The 20,160-nt window shown below is 33.9% G+C and overlaps 1 pseudogene; it reads right to left on the reverse strand.

Moving 5' to 3' along the window:
- LOC129512383 (splicing factor 3A subunit 3-like) overlaps positions 1 to 20,160 on the reverse strand; it is a 99,259-nt pseudogene that overhangs the window by 56,759 nt on the left and 22,340 nt on the right.

Raw genomic sequence — 20,160 nt, forward strand, 5'->3', positions numbered from 1 at the left:
TTTAGGAGTCTATTCTATTATTAAATTGAATTATTTTAAGTTCTTGGATTATAATCAATTTACATATGATTAAATGTTTGACAGAAGACATAATTTATGGCCAAGTATCAGAAGTTTTACCACATGGATTCAAGAAATATATCCTGGATCAATAAACTATTTTATGATGATATAAAGAATATACCTTTGTCCCATTCCTCTGATTAAATATGTGGAGCATATTTCCAAATGTTATAGGAAAATAGTCATCTTTGGTTTTTTACTTCCAGACGGTGAAATGACAGCCAATTCTGTTGAAAAGGGAAAAGCATATTCTAAATGTAATGTGTTTCCAGTCCATGGCATCCAGAAAAATATTTTTTCATTTGTACTGTTTTAATGTTTTCAGCCTTTACTACTTCAGAGCTAAGAATTTCATAAATCATATGTTTTAGTTATTGAAATAAGTATTTTTAATAGTAATTGAAATATTTTAGGGAATTACATATTATTTCTATCCTACTCTTTTACCCTTTTACTTCCTAAAAACCTTGACTTAAGTAAGATTTTAACTTTTCTTGAATCTCTGTACTAATGGATTATTTTTACTTATTTTGAAATTGTCACATTTAAAGAGTTTGTTATAGCTTTTCTATTCTAACATTCTTATATGATCATTATAGAAAAATATAAATACAGAGAAGTAAAGAAGACTGAAAATACTCTTGTGCTCAGTACCAACATAACTTTTGCTAATACTGGGGCATAATTTTATTCTGAATTATTTCTTTTTAAAATGTTTTCTAATTTTCTTGAACAGAATTCCAGTAGGTTGTGAATTATACTTTATCAATATGAAAATATTATTTTAAATTTATGCAGGTGTTCCATGTAGCTGTTATGAAAAGGAAAGAGCTGCTTACATGGAAAGTTGTTAAAACCAATTCTATTGATAAGCCTCGTGGTATATTTCTCAGTAATAGAAATAGGAGATCTGGGCTCCCAACCTACTTAGTTCCAAATGACAGTAAAACTTTTGTCATAGGATGGAGTAGCAAGTTCTTTACTTGAAGACAAGGACTATGTCCTATGCAATGTTTCTTAACAGCCCAATGCTTTAATTCAACACACACTTAATGAGCATTTGCTACGTGACACTCTGTAGAGTGAGTGAAAAGTTAGGCTGTTGTGATATCTCCAGCCAAACTGTACCTCCCTATTTTTAATGTTTATCTAGTATGATACATTCAATTTGGCTGTTGAATTGAAAATTATATAATTTGGTTGATTTACTTATGTAGCAACTAATTTAAGTAATTCAATTTCCAGCATGGAATTTTTTTATCTTGAATATATTATGTTCAATAAAGAGACTTAGATTCCATACTATGCTCAATAAAGGGATTTAGATTCCATACTCTGATAAATACTTGTTAGTTGTAAAATTATAAATGCTTTTGTATGTACACATGCATGTGTATACGTATTTATTTATTTATTTAAAAATTTTTATTTATTTATTTGAGAGAGAGAGTGGGAGAAGGAGAAGCAGACTCCTCGCTGAGCAGGGACCCCAATGTGGGCCTGAATCCCACGACCCTGAGATCATTACTTGAGCCAAAGACAGATGCTTAACCCACCCAGGTGCCCCATTTGATTTTTTTAATGCCTCTGTGTTTAATTTATTAAGTGAGATTTAAAGTTGTATCTCCTAAAGTTGTTGTTCAGGACAAACGAAACAAAATATACAAAGTGTCTGTTACAATATCTGGATCAGAATACGCATCCTTTAAACATAAGCTATTATTTTTGCTAGTTTGTTATTATCATAACAATAATCTTTCTATTTTTCTTAATTGAAGTTGATAAAAAATATAAATATACATTTTCCTTCAATATTTAAACAAATGTCTCTTTATCATCTTAAAAATTTAAAAACATGTGACTTTATAGCAAAGTTATTTAATTTAAATTTTAAAAATAAAAAGGTATATTGCATTCTACATTTGAGATCAAACGGTATTTGTGTTGCTCTGACTGACTAATTTCATTTAGCATAATACACTCTAGCTCCATCCATATCAAGGCAAATGGCAAGATTTCATTCTTTTTAATGGCTGAATAATATTCTATTATATTTTTATATACTTATATACTTATCCACTCATTGATCGCAGGACATTTGGGCTCTCTCCATTGTTTGGCTTTGTTGACGATACTGCTATAAACATTGGGGTGCATGTACCCTTTTGAATCTGTATTTTTGTATCCTTTGGGTAAATACCTAGTAGTGCAATTGCTGGATTGTAGGGTAGTTTTATTTTTAACACTTTGAGGAACCTCCAAGCTGTTCTCCAGAGTGGCTGCAAGAGTTTGCATTCCCATCAACAGTGCAGAGGGTTCCCCATTCTCCACATCCTCACCAACATCTGTTGTTTCTTGTGTTATTAATATTAGCCATTCTGACAGATGTGACACATCTCATTGTGGTTTTGATCTGCATTTCCCTGATGATGAGTGATGTTGAGCATCTTTTCATGTGTCTCTTCATCTGGATGCCTTCTTTGGAAAAGTGTCTAATCATATCTTCTGCCCATTTCTTAACTGAATTATTTGTTTTGGGGTGTTGAGTTTGGTAAGTCCTTTATAGATTTTGGATACTAACCTTTTATCAGGTATGTCATTTGCAAATATCTTCTCCCATTCTATAGGCTTCTGAAGTTTAGTTTTAGTTTTGTTGATTGTTTCCTTTGCTAGGCAGAAGTTTTTTAAGAAAGAAAACAGATGAATGAACAGGAAGAAGGAAAAAAAAGGGGAGAGGGAAACAAGCCATAAGTGACTCAACAATAGAGAATTGAGGGTTGCCAGAGGGAAGCAGGTAAGGGATGGGCTAGTCAGGAGATGGGCACTTGTTGGGATGAGCCCTGGGTGTTGTATATAGGTGATGGATCACTGAATGTTAACTTATAAGATTTAAATTAAAAAAAGAGAGAAAAATAAATATTTTTAAAAAGGTATATTGGAAGTATCTAAAGTAAAAAGTCTTACTAAATCTCCTTTCTGACAGAAACATACATTAGGATTTCCCTTTTCCCAGTTTACATATTTACAGTTTACATATTTATACATGTATCAATAATTTCAGAGATAACATTGCCAAAGACATTTTGGTTCAAAGACTAGGTTCTAAAACAAATAAAATGCTTGGGAAACTAGACAAATTACATGGTTCACAAAGAACAAAGAACTGTTTTTTTAATAAAGATTTTATTTATTTATTTATTTATTTATTTATTTATTTATTTATTTATTTATGAGAGAGAGAAAGAGATAGCAAGAGAGAGAGTAGGAGCTGGTAGAAGAGGGAGAAGAAGTAGGCTTCACACTGAGCAGGGAGCCTGATGCGAGGTTCAATCCTAGGACTCTGGGATCATGACCCAAGCCAAAGGCAGATGCTTTATTGACTGAGCCACCCAGGAGCCCCAAAGCAAAGAAACTTAAGAATTATTTTCTGAACTTTCTGATGATGATTATTGTTTTCAATTATTAATACTCTAGGTCCAAAGTTCCTTATCAACGATTCCAAAATCCAAAGGGTTCTAAAAACAGAAAAATTAGTTCCTAACCAATATGCTAGCAAAACCTGACATGGCCTAAATTTAATCATTAACAAAACTAACTTCAAGAGCTAACTTGAAGGTCTATATAGTTTCAACTTACCGCATGCAGTATGAATATTTATAAATATAGACAGATATAATAATAAGCTTAATTATAAAATGCTGCTCCAGATCTCACTGGAGATATTAGGTCAAATGTGATATCTATCACTAATTATCTTTCTAAAATCTGCAAAACTCTAAACTTAAAAAATACCTGGCTGAAAGCCCACATGTCAAATAAGGGATTAATATAATATTAATAATTAGTGAAATAAAGCACAATATAATATTATAATATTAGTAATGTATTATTAATGTATTAGTATCACCAGAGATTTTATAATGTATAAGTTAGCAGAAAGCACTATAGTTTCCATTTAAAATTGTTTTACAAATTCTAAGAATGTCTTATTATTACTGAATAAATAAGATATATTATTTCATAACTCCTCAAATTGTTAAATGGTGTTTAAAACTGTATTTTGGGGATCCCTGGGTGGCGCAGCGGTTTGGCGCCTGCCTTTGGCCCAGGATGCGCTCCTGGGGACCCGGGATCGAATCCCATGTCGGGCTCCCAGTGCATGGAGCCTGCTTCTCCCTCTGCCTATGTCTCTGCCTCTCTCTCTCACTGTGTGCCTATCATAAATAAAAAATAAAAATAAAATAAATAAAAAAATAAAACTGTATTTTGCAAAATCAGAAAAAATTGTGCCAAAATTTAAGTTTTTCTATTTGTAATATCAATTTCAGTTGATACTTTCCATACCTGTAAGAATAAACTGATTCATTTCACATGTGTGTTTTAACTTTTTTCTTTATCAAATAGAAAATGAAATGTATAAATTTCTAAATAGTAAATTAAATGTCAGCTCCAGTTGCAACATTAACTACAATTAAAATGCAAATATATGAGTTTCATAGTCTAACATTAGACTAAGTTACTAATATTAGCAACATTAAAAATATGTATCTTAAAATGTTTCATCTTATGTGAATTAATAAATTAATTGTGTACATTCCAGGTCAGGTATTTACCAAAGATAATGTCCCATGTTATCATATCTACAGTAATAAGTATACAGTTTTTTTGGCTTACAGTGCTTACAGTGGTATTTAACATTTGATCATGTTAAAATAAGATCTACATAGATTGCTTTATGTTTTATTCTTATTTTTGTAAATGAAATATTTGATTACTATATGAAAATAAAATGGTTTTAAAAGGTTGACGACTAATTTAAGCTTTCTCTCATTTCGAATTTATCCTACCCTCTACTTGCTCACCAGAAACAATGACTTTTAACTCTTGCAGCTTTTTCTTCTGTAGCTGTTTCTGATTATAGAAAACAATTATATATGTAAAATACATGTATTAATATATACATATATGTGAAAAGATAGATGATATATATTTAGAGATACATATAATTTTTGCTTATTATAATTTTTGTCAGAATAGTATTTGCTCATACTATAAAAATTCAATACATCACTCCTGAGCCAAGTGGAATACCATGATTAGGAATCATCTGTTGTACAACTTACATTTATTTCACTGGAATCTTGCTTTATTATTTTCTTACACAGTGCTTTAGTTTTTTCTTTAGATAACTAAGTCTTCTAGCCAAAGTTGTCACTTTGCAACATTAGATTGCTTTTCCCTAGTGTTCATGTCTTCTTCCTTGGTTCATCTTACATTTTGCTACCTTTCGATATAGCAGATAGCAGTTGAAGTCCTTGTGTTTAGAAATGTTTTTACTGAATCTTCATATTTGACTTTTAAATTGACGTGACATCGAATTCTGGGTTTCAAGACATTTTCCCTCAGAATTTTGAAGGCATTACTATTATCTGCTAGCATGTTTGTAACTCAAAGTGTTGAGAGGGAATCAGCAGCATCAGCAGCACCTGAACACTTGTTAGAAAAGAAGACCTCTGGTTCCATGTCAGACCTACTGAATCAGAATCTGCATTTCAACAAGATCTTCAGGTGATTTGTATGCACGTTCACATTTGAGAACCTGCAGTGTTGCTATCCTTTCGTGCATTGGCTTATCTGTTGGACTGGGAATGCAGTGACTCCTTTAAAATTTGAGAATCATGTTTCTGGAAAATGTCTTTGTATGATTTCTTGAAAACTCCTTCTCTGCCATTTTGTCTCCTAATAGGAATGTCTCCTAAACAAATATGGAAACTCCTGGATTGATCCTCAAAGTCCTCAGCTTTTCTATTTTCTCTCTTTTCATCTTTTCTTTTCTCTTTCTAGGAAATTTGTTACACTATCATCTTCCAATGCCATTAGAGTTGTGTATCAGCTATAATTGTCATCTCAGTGAGCTCTTTCTTTTTTCTTATTATTTTTTTCTCATTGTCCAGAACCTAGATATAAGGCATGCCCACCCACACAGGATGCTGAGAAATGTATTTTTTCACTCCGGAGACAAGTGTAACCCGCTAAGAATCAGTACTCTGTTACAAAGGAGAGGAATAAAGTATAATGTGATTGGCAAATAGATGCCTCTACCACAGTTCCAAATAACTAATTTCAGATGAAATAATCACATCACCTATTTATCTGTTTGATTTATATCTATCTATCTATAAGCCTTCTTGTCATGAAGTAGAATAAATGATGACTAGTGAGTACTGGAGAAAAAATTATTTTAAATAGGATAATTATTTGAAAATGAAAACATACAGCATTTTAATTTTTAAATTTAGGATAAACCTTCAACTTAGAGTTAATCAACCCCATACTTTCTAAAGTATGTTAAGATTCGTTAATATAATCAGATTATGTTTATAACAAATTGAAGTCAGAGGGCTGATTCTTGCACAGGTTAGAGTGTACCAATTACTTTTATTCCTCTGACCAAAGTCTGACTCCTTTATTAATGAAAGGATTCAACGTCATGCTCAGATTTTGGAAGGCCACATTCGTAGATCTAAAGGAGAAAGGATAAGTTGTTTCGTAAGTTTTATGGACCGAACCAAACTCCTCATCTGTGTGGTGACATGTATAGTCCTTTCACCCTCATTTCATGAATTTATTCAGTTTACATTTCTAGCCTTCCATTTGGTCAGCTTTTGACTGAAACAACAGAAATCTTAGAATAATTTGTATTTATATACAAAAGTCTACCATGTGGCAGTGAAACAATCCCACAACCCTAAAAGTAAAATTTCTCGTTGAAGAGAAAGTCTCAGTGGAAGATGCAAATCTAACCATCATTTGAAATCTTTCATATTATTCCTGAATGTAAAAACCTTCATTAGATTAGCTAGATAATATTTTTGAATGTTTACAGAGTTTCTTCAACCATATTGATTATACCGGTATTTCTAGTTACTAAAATATTTAATTCTTTAGAAAATAATTGTGGTTCATGGATAGCAACATGAAATGACTTGAAGTTTAAAGAAATTTAAACTTTATATATATTCTCAGTAAGCTTATTTATATTTGTTATTGTTACGTTTAGAACATTTATGTCTTTCCTCTCAAAGTTCACATAAAGTCCAAAAATTTGAAGATTCTATTCATAAAGTTTAGCTTCACTTAATTTATATTTACGGTAGAACACAATAAACTTTGCCTATATTTATAATGTGGTGTCTATTATATATCCCATCTATAAGCTGTATTAGGGCAGGTAAAATGGTGAACTATAGAAGTCTCATTAACATATAGATCTTTAGTCATGTCTAATCTTTTTGAGATGTTAAAAAAATAAAAAGACTGAAAGGAGTAGTAAAATTTAGCCAGGTTTATCCATATTACTGGAAACTATTGCTCCTGGCATAGCAATTAAAACTGATGTTTGTGACTGCCAGAAATAATGAAGTTTTGGATTTATGATGAGGGACCAAGAGGTATGCTCATATTTTATTTTTAAAGGTGAAAGATTTACAGTCGATGAGGCTTGAACTGATGTGGCTCATCATTCCAGAAATGTGGGAGTGAAGGAATGTGAGCTTAAGGCCAAAAAATGCCATTGTGTCCAGGTGGAAGTGGAACAATAAAAAGGAAGCTACTGATGGGATGATTTATTTTAAAATGCTTTGTGTAAAATGTATAAAACCCTCAGGTCTTCAATAGCAAAATCAGAAAACTTAAGTTAGAACTATACATTTATGTTGTTATATTCTTCATCTTTATTTTCCCTACAGATATGAAATCTCACAGATAGGTGTTCTTCATTAATTTCCAGAAAATTTTCAACTCCCCAGAGAAGCCAATTTAGATCAAAAATAATGTTTCAGGAAAAAACTGGTCCCTGTTTTCTCTCCCCCCTTGTTTTCCTGCCACTCTTCTCCTGACATATTTGCAGCATGATTTCTATAATAACATTCTGTATCCCAATAGCTGGGTTCTTCCTCTGAGGAAGGATGTAATTTTTCTAGAAAAAAATTATTTTCACCTTTAAAAAATCTGTTTATTTATTTATTTATTTATTTATTTATTTATTTGAGAGAGAAAGAGAGAGACCACAAATGAGGAGGGGAGCGGAAAGGGGCAGAGGGAGAGGGAGAATCCTAAGCAGGTTCTACACACAGCCCAGAGCCCAGTGCAGGGCTCAACCTCACAACCCTAAGATCACGACATGAGCCAAAATCAAGAGTCTGACGCTTAACCAACGGGGCCACCCAGGTGCCCCTATTTTCGACTTTCATATGTACAAAAATGATGTTACAATAAAATCAGTGAAGCCAGGTATACATATATTTATTTAGGGACAACTGATAGATTCTCACAGGTTCATTTCTATACATATAAGTACATAGTATTTCTGCATCAGTAGACAGAAATGCACTAAAAACTGGCACATTATTTCTTCAATGAAAAGTTGATATAAAATTTTAAAGAAATCCAAAATATTCCTATCAGATTGAATATGTGTTTATCATTATTAATAAAATTCCCCCTGCTGCCTATTATTTTAAATTTATGTTATTATTTTGAATTGATCTTTAAGTGAATATGTAATGTATGTATATACGTAACACATAAACATATAGAAACATCCTAATATGCTTTTCTCTGGAGTATCTTATTGTTGGTGATATTCTCCTAAATCAATTACATGTGCCGTTTCCAAAAACAGAGAAAGCTAAGCTCCAGAAGGAGAGATAGGCAAGGCAGAAATACAGAGAGAAGTGGTCAAAGCCTGTGCATCCCCCCTACCAGTGATGGCAAGCTTCGGGGATGAAAGCAGACCTACTCCTGGGGGACATAGGACTGTGGACTCCTTTGTTCACAGTTCACCTGGGCTCTAGGACTCCTGTTGTTTTTGGTAAACCTCTCTTAACTGCATAGAATCTAAAGTGTTTCAACCTAATCTTCTTTTCCTTCTTCACTTGTGGTCACTGTGCATTGTGGTTTCATATCTCTCCCAGTCTTGTCCAGTTTTCTCCCTATTTCCTTTTATATAAGTTTTTTTTCCCCTCTAATAAAATCTTTGCCGCTTTAACCATGTCTCAATGTCTGCTTCTTAGAGGACCCAGACAAATACAGGAGTCTATATATGTTCATCCACTAGCTAGTCCAAGACTTGATGCCTTTACTAGCATCTGGCTTCTGGACAGCCAAAGATGAAATTGATTTGTATAGTACTGAAGTGCTGGACGTACCTGTACTCTCTTGCAACCACATCAAAGCCCAACTTCCCCCGCTGCTCAGTCCTGCTTTCTTCCTTCCTTTATCAGACAGGCCTCCCTTAGAAAGCTTCTGTATGCATATCCTCATCTCAAAGTAAGCTCTCTGGGACCTGATCAAAGATACTCCATCTCATGAAAGGAAGGACACAGGTAGTAATGTAAGAGGCAGGATAAGGCAAAGAAGAAGATCTAAGATGAAAGAGTAGATACAGTGATGAAACATGGTGACAATTTGGAAAAGTGAAGAATGATAAATAGATTTTCCTAGTCTAGGATGGAGGTACAGAGAAAGTAAGACAAGAGATGGGCATATTTGAGACAATGGAGATAGACAATCTCGTGGAAGACCACAGGCAGGAGCTGATCCTGAATGTAGAGAGAGCCTCTTCTATTAAGAATACAGGATTTCTTAATACCCTTTGAGTGGGCTCCAAGTGCAGCTGTTCAGCTACTCAACTTTGGCCACTGCTCTTCTATCTCTGAAATGACCTGTCCCTGTCGTAGTTTAAAGGGTCACTTTGGCCCAGCCCAAACTATCTTAATAATTCAATAGTCTTAGTTCCAGTTTAACAGGAATATAAACATTACAGCCAAGTTTCATCAAGTCTAATAATTCTTGCAGGACCTAAACTGACCCAGAAAATAATTGAGTTATTTATCCTGGGGGAGAGGAAAGGAAAAATTAAGAAAATTCTGGAAATTATATGGGAAATTTAATTACCCTGATGCATAAACTGAGTTCATAGCTACAAGATGTAACTGCATGTAATATAAAACATGGACTCGATTTTGTTAGACTCATGTTTCTACAAGGTAGGACACTCAGCTAAGACTCATAAGGCAATTCTGGGGCCCCAGAGGGCAACAAGAGTCACTGGATTCCTATAAATTGGGATAGAGGGGCAGCATTCAAAGGGACCAGAAAAGACAGAAGCATAATGATGGTCCAATGGTTGAAAATACAGGCAAATCTAATTTCCCAGGGAGAACCTCATGACTGGAGAAAAGATTCAATTTGGATGGGAATTTGAAATCCTGAAAGGCTGATGTCATGGACATTTCACTCTATTCTTCATTAAATTATAAATTCAAACCATACTTTTCTCATGAATGGGTATTTTCATCCACAGTAAAGAAAAATCAAAAGAAAACTATGCATCTTGTTACAGATTCTTACCATATTCTATTTCTGTGATCTGTATAATCTAATTACTGAAGATTATAGTTAGAAAAAGGACTCTAAAAATATCATTCTGCTGAAATAAATTTATTTCCTAATTAATTTCCACAGAAAATAATTTAATCTTTAGGTAAAATCAAGAATGTCCTAAATTTTCATATTAAAAATTGACTCAGAGGTCATCAAAGTAATCTAGAAGGAAATTTCAAAGTCCTGGAACCTGCAAGCCCCCAGCAAACAGACATAATTTTGCCTATTTCAAAGATTTTCATTTGAAATGCATTTTTCAGCATAATATTAAGCAATTCCTTTGTATGTGGGAGGAGCAGGGAGAAAGCGGTTGTTAACTTTCCTAAAATGAAATAAAGGGATGTGAATGATCTATATTTTCCTACCCTCAACCCCGTTTCTATTAATCAGTTATAGAATCATTAATAGTTTTGAAAGATTTTCTGTCTCCTGTAGAATGTTTTTCCAAACCCAATACTTTTGTCTTAAGCCTTCTGATTCTGTCAATATCTGCCCATTATCAGCATTAATAAAATAAAAACCCTAGCTGCCAAACTGTTTACATTTGCATATACACATAGAAGTTACTTTTAGATATGCCTATAGCCACTAGATTTTATTTATTCATCTTTCTCTTATAAAACTATAAAAATATTAGAGTACGTATAAAACACTAACAATGGGAAAAAATAACTATGAATCTGTGCCGAAGTTTTTAGGACGTTTTAAATTTAACTGATCTGTTTTCATAAACATCCCTGTTAGTTTTCCTTTGAAAATATGTATGACTCATACAAACTTCAGTTATTTCTTTTCAACTATGCCAAATGTTTTTAGAATAATAAATGATTCGTATAAGAGATAGCTATTTCCAAGCATGCAAAAACAATCCTTAGAATATGTACCATGTGGTAACCACCTATTATGGCATTTCCTTTTTCTTGCATTTAATTCATTTTTCCTCCCTCTCCTTCCATCCATTTTACGTTTTATCATATGCACAGTTCTTGTATTAGAAAAGTATGGTTATATAATTAAGGAAATATGAATCAACTCATCACATCTAATTTTCTTGAGTTTAAAATTAGGAACAGAAGTTAATAAAATTTTTCTGCATCTTAAAATTAGCTCTGAATTATCTTGCCAACTTTTTAATAATTATTCTAAAATTGGATTTAGTTTTATAACTAACATCATGATTTCCAATTTTTTCCACTACTCCCATTTAGAAGCATACGAGAAACACATGAGACTGAAAAAAGTGTCTTAGATAATCTTACATCTAAAATTACATTTAGAAGGGACAGAGGAAGACACAGAATAAAGTGCTATAAATTAAAGAACATGACCCAGTGAATTTTTCTTTTCTTCCATAGCAGTTGAGCAAGATACAATTTTCACTGGAGGAGTTCTGTGATGTTTCTGCCACCACACATTATAAAAATGTTTTTTTTTTCTTATTCAAAACTTTCTTAGAAAAAAGATGGCTTATTCATTTTGAGAGTGATCCAGAGAATAGGAATTATGATATAAAATGAAAGTGTATTTTTTTCCAAGTATAAATACATCTTTTTCTCTGTGTTCAAGAGAGCAATGACTAGATATGGCAAAGATATCTGCATTTAACAAAGGAAAAGAGATAAGCCATAGAAATAAGTCTGTAATGGTGGAACTTCTTATATCAGTCAATAAGACATGGAAGACTTTCCTTGGAAAGGCAGTGATGTGATTGAAAGAGGTCAGAGTTAGGAAAGATTAACTTAGATCCTGACTCTGTCACTTACTAGCCCCCAATAAGAATGCATTTTCAGCCTTTTTCTGAGCCTTGGTTTCATTACTTGTAAAAAAGACATAATAATATATTTCCTGATTATTTTCATTATCAAGTGAAACAGTGAAAGTTAAGCATGAAATAAGTGTTCAGTGCTAATCTCTACATGAGTCTACTCAAAAAAGCTCTTCTTACCATCTTTAAAGTGTGGGGTGCTCCAACCAGCCTTGCTCTGGCTGAAGAGTCAAATATATGTATCTCCAAATAACCTACACATTTACTAATTGAGTACCTGCCTAGTGTCAGACACTATTACCACAAAAATGTTAAGTGATAATTAATTTAATACTAAAAAGTACCTTATGAAATAGGTACCATTTAACCCCAATTTTCTTAGCATAGGAAAGCCAAAAAAAGTACTTGACCTGACATGACTAATTAGGAGGTAGAGATTTTAAAGCCAGGGAGTTTAGTCTTTTTCTCAAGAAGCCAGGGCGTTTAGTATTTTTCTCAAGAAGCACTATGTATTTTACTAAGAGATAGAACTTTGGGTTTATAATTAAAATAATTTATTTTTTATTTTTTAATTTTTTTAATAAATTTATTTTTGATTGGTGTTCAATTTACCAACATACAGAATAACACCCAGTGCTCATCCCGTCAAGTGCCCCCCTCAGTGCCCGTCACCCATTCACCCCCACCCCCCACCCTCCTCCCCTTCCACCACCCCTAGTTCGTTTCCCAGAGTTAGGAGTCTTTATGTTCTGTGTCCCTTTCTGATATTTCCCACACATTTCTTCTCCCTTCCCTTATATTCCCTTTAACTATTATTTATATTCCCCAAATGAATGAGAACATATAATAATTTTTAAAAATTCTTTTATCCTTTGGACATACCCAATTAAAAATGTATAGTCCAATTACAATATTTTAAAGTCACTTGGCACATTATCTTACCATGTATTTATAATACTGACTAAATACATATTTAGGTTCATTTTTAAATTTTTATTCTTGAGGATTGTTCTTTTATTTGTTTAATTTTATAATTGTGTAAAATATCCCATTTCATCCCTTGTAAGTAATATTTTTGAAAAATTTATTTTAAAAATAATATTTTATTTACTTTAAATACTTAAGTTATTGTTATTTTATATATATTTAAAAATATAAACGAATTAAGTAGACATTATAGAGTGTTTTGTTATGAGACTTTATCTTTCCTATCATACTTTTTTTTAAGGCTTGACATTTAGATCAATCATGTATCTATCTAAAATTTAGTAGGCTATACATAAACTAAAACACAGTGTTCATTCTTATAAATTGGCTCAAAATTCATAAAACAAAACTTAAGGAGATAATAGATGATACTTAAGGAGATGACAAAGGGTTTCCTTAAAGGTCTCAAACATTCAGAACAATCTTAAAGATTGTTAACTACTTCCCTCTTAATGACAACAAAAATAATGAAGACATCATAGCTTGGATATTTCACAGAGTCAATAGAAAGATATGGCATTTAAACTTTCCTTTGTCTATTTTTATTTTTAATACAAGTCGATAAATATATTTAAAAAAAATAAATAGTGGGAAACCACATATCCTATTTTCCTGCCTAGTCTGTTCCTCTTTGCATGGGTGTATTAACATCTAACCAATAGTTTCCTATGGATGGACACCTGGGTTGTGTTCAGTCACATTACAAATAATTCTGTTTTGAATAGCCTTACACAGACAGAGTCCTTGTTTTTGGAAGTGTATTTTTGAGATGGATTCCTAGAAATAGGACCACTACGTCAAGAGGTAAATGGATATGTAATTTTTCTAGATAGTTCCAAATTTCCTGTCATGGTAGTTGTATCATTTGCATTGTCATCAACAATGTGCAAGAGTGCTTTTTACACACAGTTTCTTCCACACAAAGTGTACTGTGAAACTGTATTCTTCATTTTTCCTCTTGGTAAGAAATAGTATCTCTTTTTTTTAAAGATTTTATTTATTTATTCATGAGAGACACACACAGAGATAGGCAGAGACACAGCAGAAAAAGCAGGCTCCATGCAGGGAGCCTGACATGGGACTCCATCCGGGTCTCCAGGATCACACACCAGTGGACACACAAGTTAACTGTGAGCTGAAGGCGGTGCTAAACTGCTGAGCCACCCAGGTTCCCCCAAGAAATAGCATCTCAATGCAGTTTTCCTGCTTTTGCAAATGATTGAGAGATGCACATTCCTATTTTTATAAAACATCTACTTTTTTCTCTTTCCAATTCTCTGTATTTTTTCTACTTGGTTGATTTTTTTATTTTTAAAAACAAAAATATTCTTATAAACTTTTCATAAAGTAATATTTTTACCTTTTGATAAATCTTTTTTGCATGCTTACTTTGCATTATGAACTGTACAAAGTATTGGGAAAATTGTTTATTTTAATTTTACTTATTATTTGAAGCTTTCCATTCAAATCACCTTCAGTGGAAGATGGGAAGAAATTCAGAGTTATTTATCAATCATTATTAAAAGTTCATATCTGGATAGGAAATTCAATTTCTATACATTAATTTGGGATTCTTTTTTTTTTAATTTAGGATTCTTAAAAAGGGAGTGTATTTATCAAGATAGATAAGTTATACTCTAGTAATATGCAAACTTCCTGTATCTTATTGGCTTAGTATTATGATGGGTTATTTTTTACTCACCTTCATAGTACATATAGGTCGAACCGCCCTCCTTGGTGATTCTCCTAGGTGATAATTCAGGGTCCAAGTTTCCTTCTATATTGAGACACTGTTGTCTTAGACTTGTGGCCCCTAAAATTTGAAGAAGGAGAAAAGAGAGCATGTGCAGATGGTTTACGGCCAGGCCTAGAAGGAATAGATATACATCACTTCTACCCACATCCTATTGGCCAGAATAGACCAAAGGACGCTTAAAAACACAGTTAACTTTTGTGTCCAGAAAGGGAACAATGAAGTGGGATTTGACAACAACATAGTGTTATTGTCTCTGCCAACAAGCAGTCTTAAATTAGAATGATAGTTTTGTGTGATTAGCACTACCTTACTTTATCACTACTTGAAGAAAAAATGGAAAAGGAAGCAACATTAAAAATTACAGTTATCAGAGCTTCTGTATTTTACTATAACTTCTTTCATTTGATGTGGTGAGCATCCAACCATTCCTCAATTACTCAGCTATGGTATAAAGCTTCTGCTTCTCAATGGCTGTGTGTTTTTTTTCAATTAGTATACGACATCAGGCATTACAAATTTCAATTATACTTGTTTTGATTATCTACCTCTTTAAAATATATTGCTAAAGCCTATCTTTATTTTTAAATCATAACTTATATTCTGTGGAAGTAGTTGTCACTTGTTTTCTGTTTACTTTATGTTTGTAGAGTGCCTGACAGGCTATACAAAAAGAATGTTAAAAGTTACTAGTTAGGGGGCGCCTAGGTGACTTGGTGGGTTAAGCCTTAGACTCTTGATTTTGGCTCAGGTCATTGTCTCAGGGTCATAAAATGGAGCCTGTGCTGGGCTCCATGTTCAGTGGGGGTCTTCTTCTCTCTTTCCCTCTTCTTTTGCCCCTCTCCCTGTTCACGTGCTCTCTCTCTCTAAAATAAATGAATAAATAAATCTAAATAAATAAATAAATATTCATCTTTTACCACAACAGACCTCTGGGTATAGCTAATTAAAAGAAAACTACTTTGGGGGCTTCCTATTTAAGAAAACCTCATGTGATTAACTTGTAAGTAGCAGATGATCATCATTACCCCTTTTCCTTAAATTTGTGCTTAAAAAACAAAACAAAACAAAAAATTGTGCTTAAACTCGTATTTTATGTCTGTTTATACATAATTTTTACATTATTGTCAAATTCTCAAAAACCTTTCCCAAAATTTACATTCAACACTTTATTTTGCCCAGAATTAAGGCAAAAACTTATTTGTGATATAGTAAACCACAAAGAATACTAACATACTTTTGGGTATTTAGCTTTTTCTAAATTGAAAGTATGTCTCAGTATATTTTATTAAATTGGATGCACTTCTTTTTGCTCTCAGAGTGCCCTATGCTACCTTCTACCATAGTGATTGTCACCTTCTATTACAACTGTCTTGTTGAAATTGCCTTCACTAGAATCAAAGACATAGGGCCATATCTTCCATGCCAACATTCAGCACTTGGCACTTATTATGCTTGACTCATATAAACTGATCAATAAATGTTTGTGGACATGAACAAGTTAGTAAATAATAAGTATGCATAAAGAAAATGACGATTCTTAATGACTGCTTTGTTATGATGAATTCAGAATCTAATTGCTTAGTTGGAGAAATGAGAATTTTATATATTTCTGAATGTCTTCCTACTCCTTAATGATGCCTTCTTAACCTTCAAGCTGGCTATAGGAAATAGACTCAAACAGTCTATAGAGAATGTAGTCACTTCATACCACTGTAAAAATGCATACATGCAGCTGACATACATTCAGCTGATCCTTCCCCTCCCTTCCCTACACTCCCCCCTTCCTTTCCTTTTACTCTCGTACCCTCTTTTCTCCTTGCCTCTTTTGCAATTGCTTCTATGGGTATAAGACCAGTTTAGTATTACATGATTCCAATCTAACACCCTCATAAGTGATTTAATAAATGGCAGGCACATTTCCAACGAGGCAATCAGATTCTTTGGGAGACTCTAATATTTGGGGTTAAAAACACTAGTCTCTGCTGTCATTTACTCAAAGATAAAGTAGATCCAAGAACTGAGAGCACCATATTGATGCAGCTATGCTTTGCCTGCATGCACAAACAGCAGAGAAAATGGGTTTCTTTAAAACAAAGAAACCTGAAAAGCAGAGGGCAACAGAACAAAATTCAAGTCCTCCCAGATGAATGGAAGTTGTCACTTTGAATTGCATGTGGCTGATTACAATTCTATAAATAAAACTCAGTATTCAAGAATATGACTCTCTTTATCTTTCCTTAATCACTGCAATTTCTGTCTTGCTCTCTCTTTTTTCATATCAGAAAACACCATCTAGTCAATACCTAGTAAACTCAGAGATTACTTGATCCATTCAGGTTTCAAAATGTCATCAATTTGGGATTTAAACTCAGTGAGTTAAGGAGTCAGAATCAGTCCACTTCGAGTTTTCTTCTTCCCATGTGGAGGTCCTGGGAAAAATGCGGTACTTCAGGACTTGGATGGTGAAGGGCATCAGATCCTTGATCATCTCTACACACCAGATTGAATGCTTCCTTTTCAGTCATTGTAAATACTTGCTTGTCAGTTCAGGTGCTGAGGTCCCTGAGTTCACTGTGATGCCTAATATCCAAGGGCCCAGAGCTCTTTCTCTCTATCTGAACTTTAAGGCCACCTGGAGTTCTCCGACCGCCTTCTTGCCCCCTGGCATTTTGTGAGGCTTCCTTTAGGCCCTAATGGCCTGAACACTCTGCCCTTGCTTCTCCATAATTGTACACCTTCTTGATGCCGGGCTTCTTTGCAAGGGCAATGATCTCCTGGGCCACACTTGGAAGCAAGCCCAAGACATCCTTCAGATCCCCTCAAATTTACCTTTCCTGCTATCATTCCCTTCCCAAGGGCGAGGTTCAAAGGTTCAAATTTCAAAGGTTCTATTTCACAACAGTGTTTGATACACTTGTCCTCCACACTTGGGAAAATATCTTTTGGTTTAGCTGAGAAAAGACACATTTCCTTTCTGTGTGTAGGGAAAACTAACCACATCTTTCCAAGGAAGCCATTTATGTAGACCATTCAGGCAGAGAATACTGAAACTGTTTTCCCCAACTCCTGTTCTCTCTCCCTTTACTTTAGTAAAGCACTAATAGGCCCCGTGAGCCGAAGGCAAGGGTTTGTTGTACACATTAGTCATCAAATTAATCAAGTCCAACCTATGAATGTCAGTGATAGGAGCTGTGTTTACCCAGATGTTCCATGTATACTTCAACTTATAAAGTGGATAAAATTCTACAAAAGTTTTAAGTTGGGAGAGCTGGCTCTTGTATTTCAAAATAACATAATTGGGGCACCTGGGTGGCTCCATAGGTTAAGCGTCTGACTCTTAATTTCAGTTCATGTCTTGATCTCAGGGTTGTGGGTTTGAGTCCTGTGCTGGGCTCCATGCTGGGCATGGAGCCTATTTAAAAAATATCTTACAAATAATGTATGAGAATAAAAAATGGGGGACACTGGGATGGCTCAGTGGTTGAGTGTCTGCCTTTGACTCAGATCATGATCCCGGGGTCCTGGGATCGAGTCCTACAACAGGCTACCTGTGGGGGACCTGCTTCTCCCTCTGCCTATGTCTCTGCCCCTCTCTGTTTGTCTCTCATGAATAAATAAATAAAATCTTTAAAGAAAATAAAAATAATTTTAAAAAGAATACAAAATGGAATGGTTGGTTGTGATTAAACAGAAAAAGGCAAATTCACAGTGACTTTTTGTGTTGGATGTGTCAGCCCATGGCAGGCTTTTTCATAGGAAATATATCATTTATGCATCAGAACCACTGTAAAATAGATTTTAGCTTCATTTCTGAGGAGAAGAAACAATTAAATGAGTTATCCAAATTATAATAAGACTTCTATTATTGGTTGAATTGCATCCCGCCCCCCACCCCGCAAAAGATACATTGAAGTCCCAACTCTAGGTACCTGTAAATGTGACTTCATTTGGAAATTGGGTCTTTGCAGATAATCAAATTTAGATGAGGCCATGCTGGATTAAGGTGACCCTTATATCCAATGACTGGTGTGCTTTTAAGAAGAAGATGATTTGGAAGATTTGGAGACCCTCAAATACACACAAAGGAAAGACAGTCATGTGAAGGTGGAGTGATGTAGCTATGGTCAAGGAATGCCAAGGACTGTGGGAAACTGCTGGAAGCTAGAAAGAGACAAGTATTCTAATCTAGAGCCTTCATGGAGAACATGGTCTTTTGGACACCTTTAGACTTCAGACTCCAGAAATGAGACAGTAAATTTCTTGTTGCTTAAGCTATCCAGTTTGTGGTAATTTGTTACAGCAGACCTAGAAAAGTAATACAAAATTCTCCAGTCATTGAATGCCTAGTAGATTGCAGACATTCTCAGGGCCATCTGCTCAGGCTACTTAATTTAATCCTCACACCATCAACACCAATTTACTGAGAGGATAACAGGGTTCAAAAAGGTTAAGCAACTCACCAATGTTATACTGTTTTACTATTTTCAAGTGATAGGGTCCAGATTTGAAAGGTCAGATGCAAAGGTCCTACCACACTACAAGTGCCTTTCTAAATTCACACCACCAGAAAACAAATTTGAAACAAGATTTGTCAGATTCCAGGTCCAGTGCCCTAATCACTAAATAGAATTTTAAAAAAATCAAATGTCACATTCATCAATGCAATACAGAAGTGAACAAATGAAGACCAGTGAACGTTATTGTACAAAATTCTATGTGTAAAGTCTTAGACATTTATAAAGGAAGATTGAAATGCAAAATTACAAGTGATAAGTGAATCAAATTATCTTGAATTAAATAAATATATTTATGCAATTTTCTTGCATTAAATACTGCTAATTATAAGCAGTCCAAGACAAAAAGATTTTGCCATATAGAAATTTTAATGGTAACTCTATCTGCAGTAATTAGGTAGACTTTTTGACCCTAGAAGAGTGTTTTTAAAACTGTGTTTCAAGTGACCTTCCAATTTCCTCAGAGCTAAGACCTTCCTATGAACTTGCCAAGACCTACATGATCCCACCTCCTTTTCCTGCAACCTCTTACCCATTACTTCCCATTTGATCACTCTTCTCCAGCCACATTAACTCCTCTATGCTTCTGGAAATGCTCAGCTTTCTATGACTTCAAAAGAGTCTTTGAA

Source organism: Nyctereutes procyonoides, unplaced genomic scaffold (assembly GCF_905146905.1).
Source record: "Nyctereutes procyonoides isolate TBG_1078 unplaced genomic scaffold, NYPRO_anot_genome, whole genome shotgun sequence".
Lineage (NCBI taxonomy): Eukaryota > Metazoa > Chordata > Mammalia > Carnivora > Canidae > Nyctereutes > Nyctereutes procyonoides.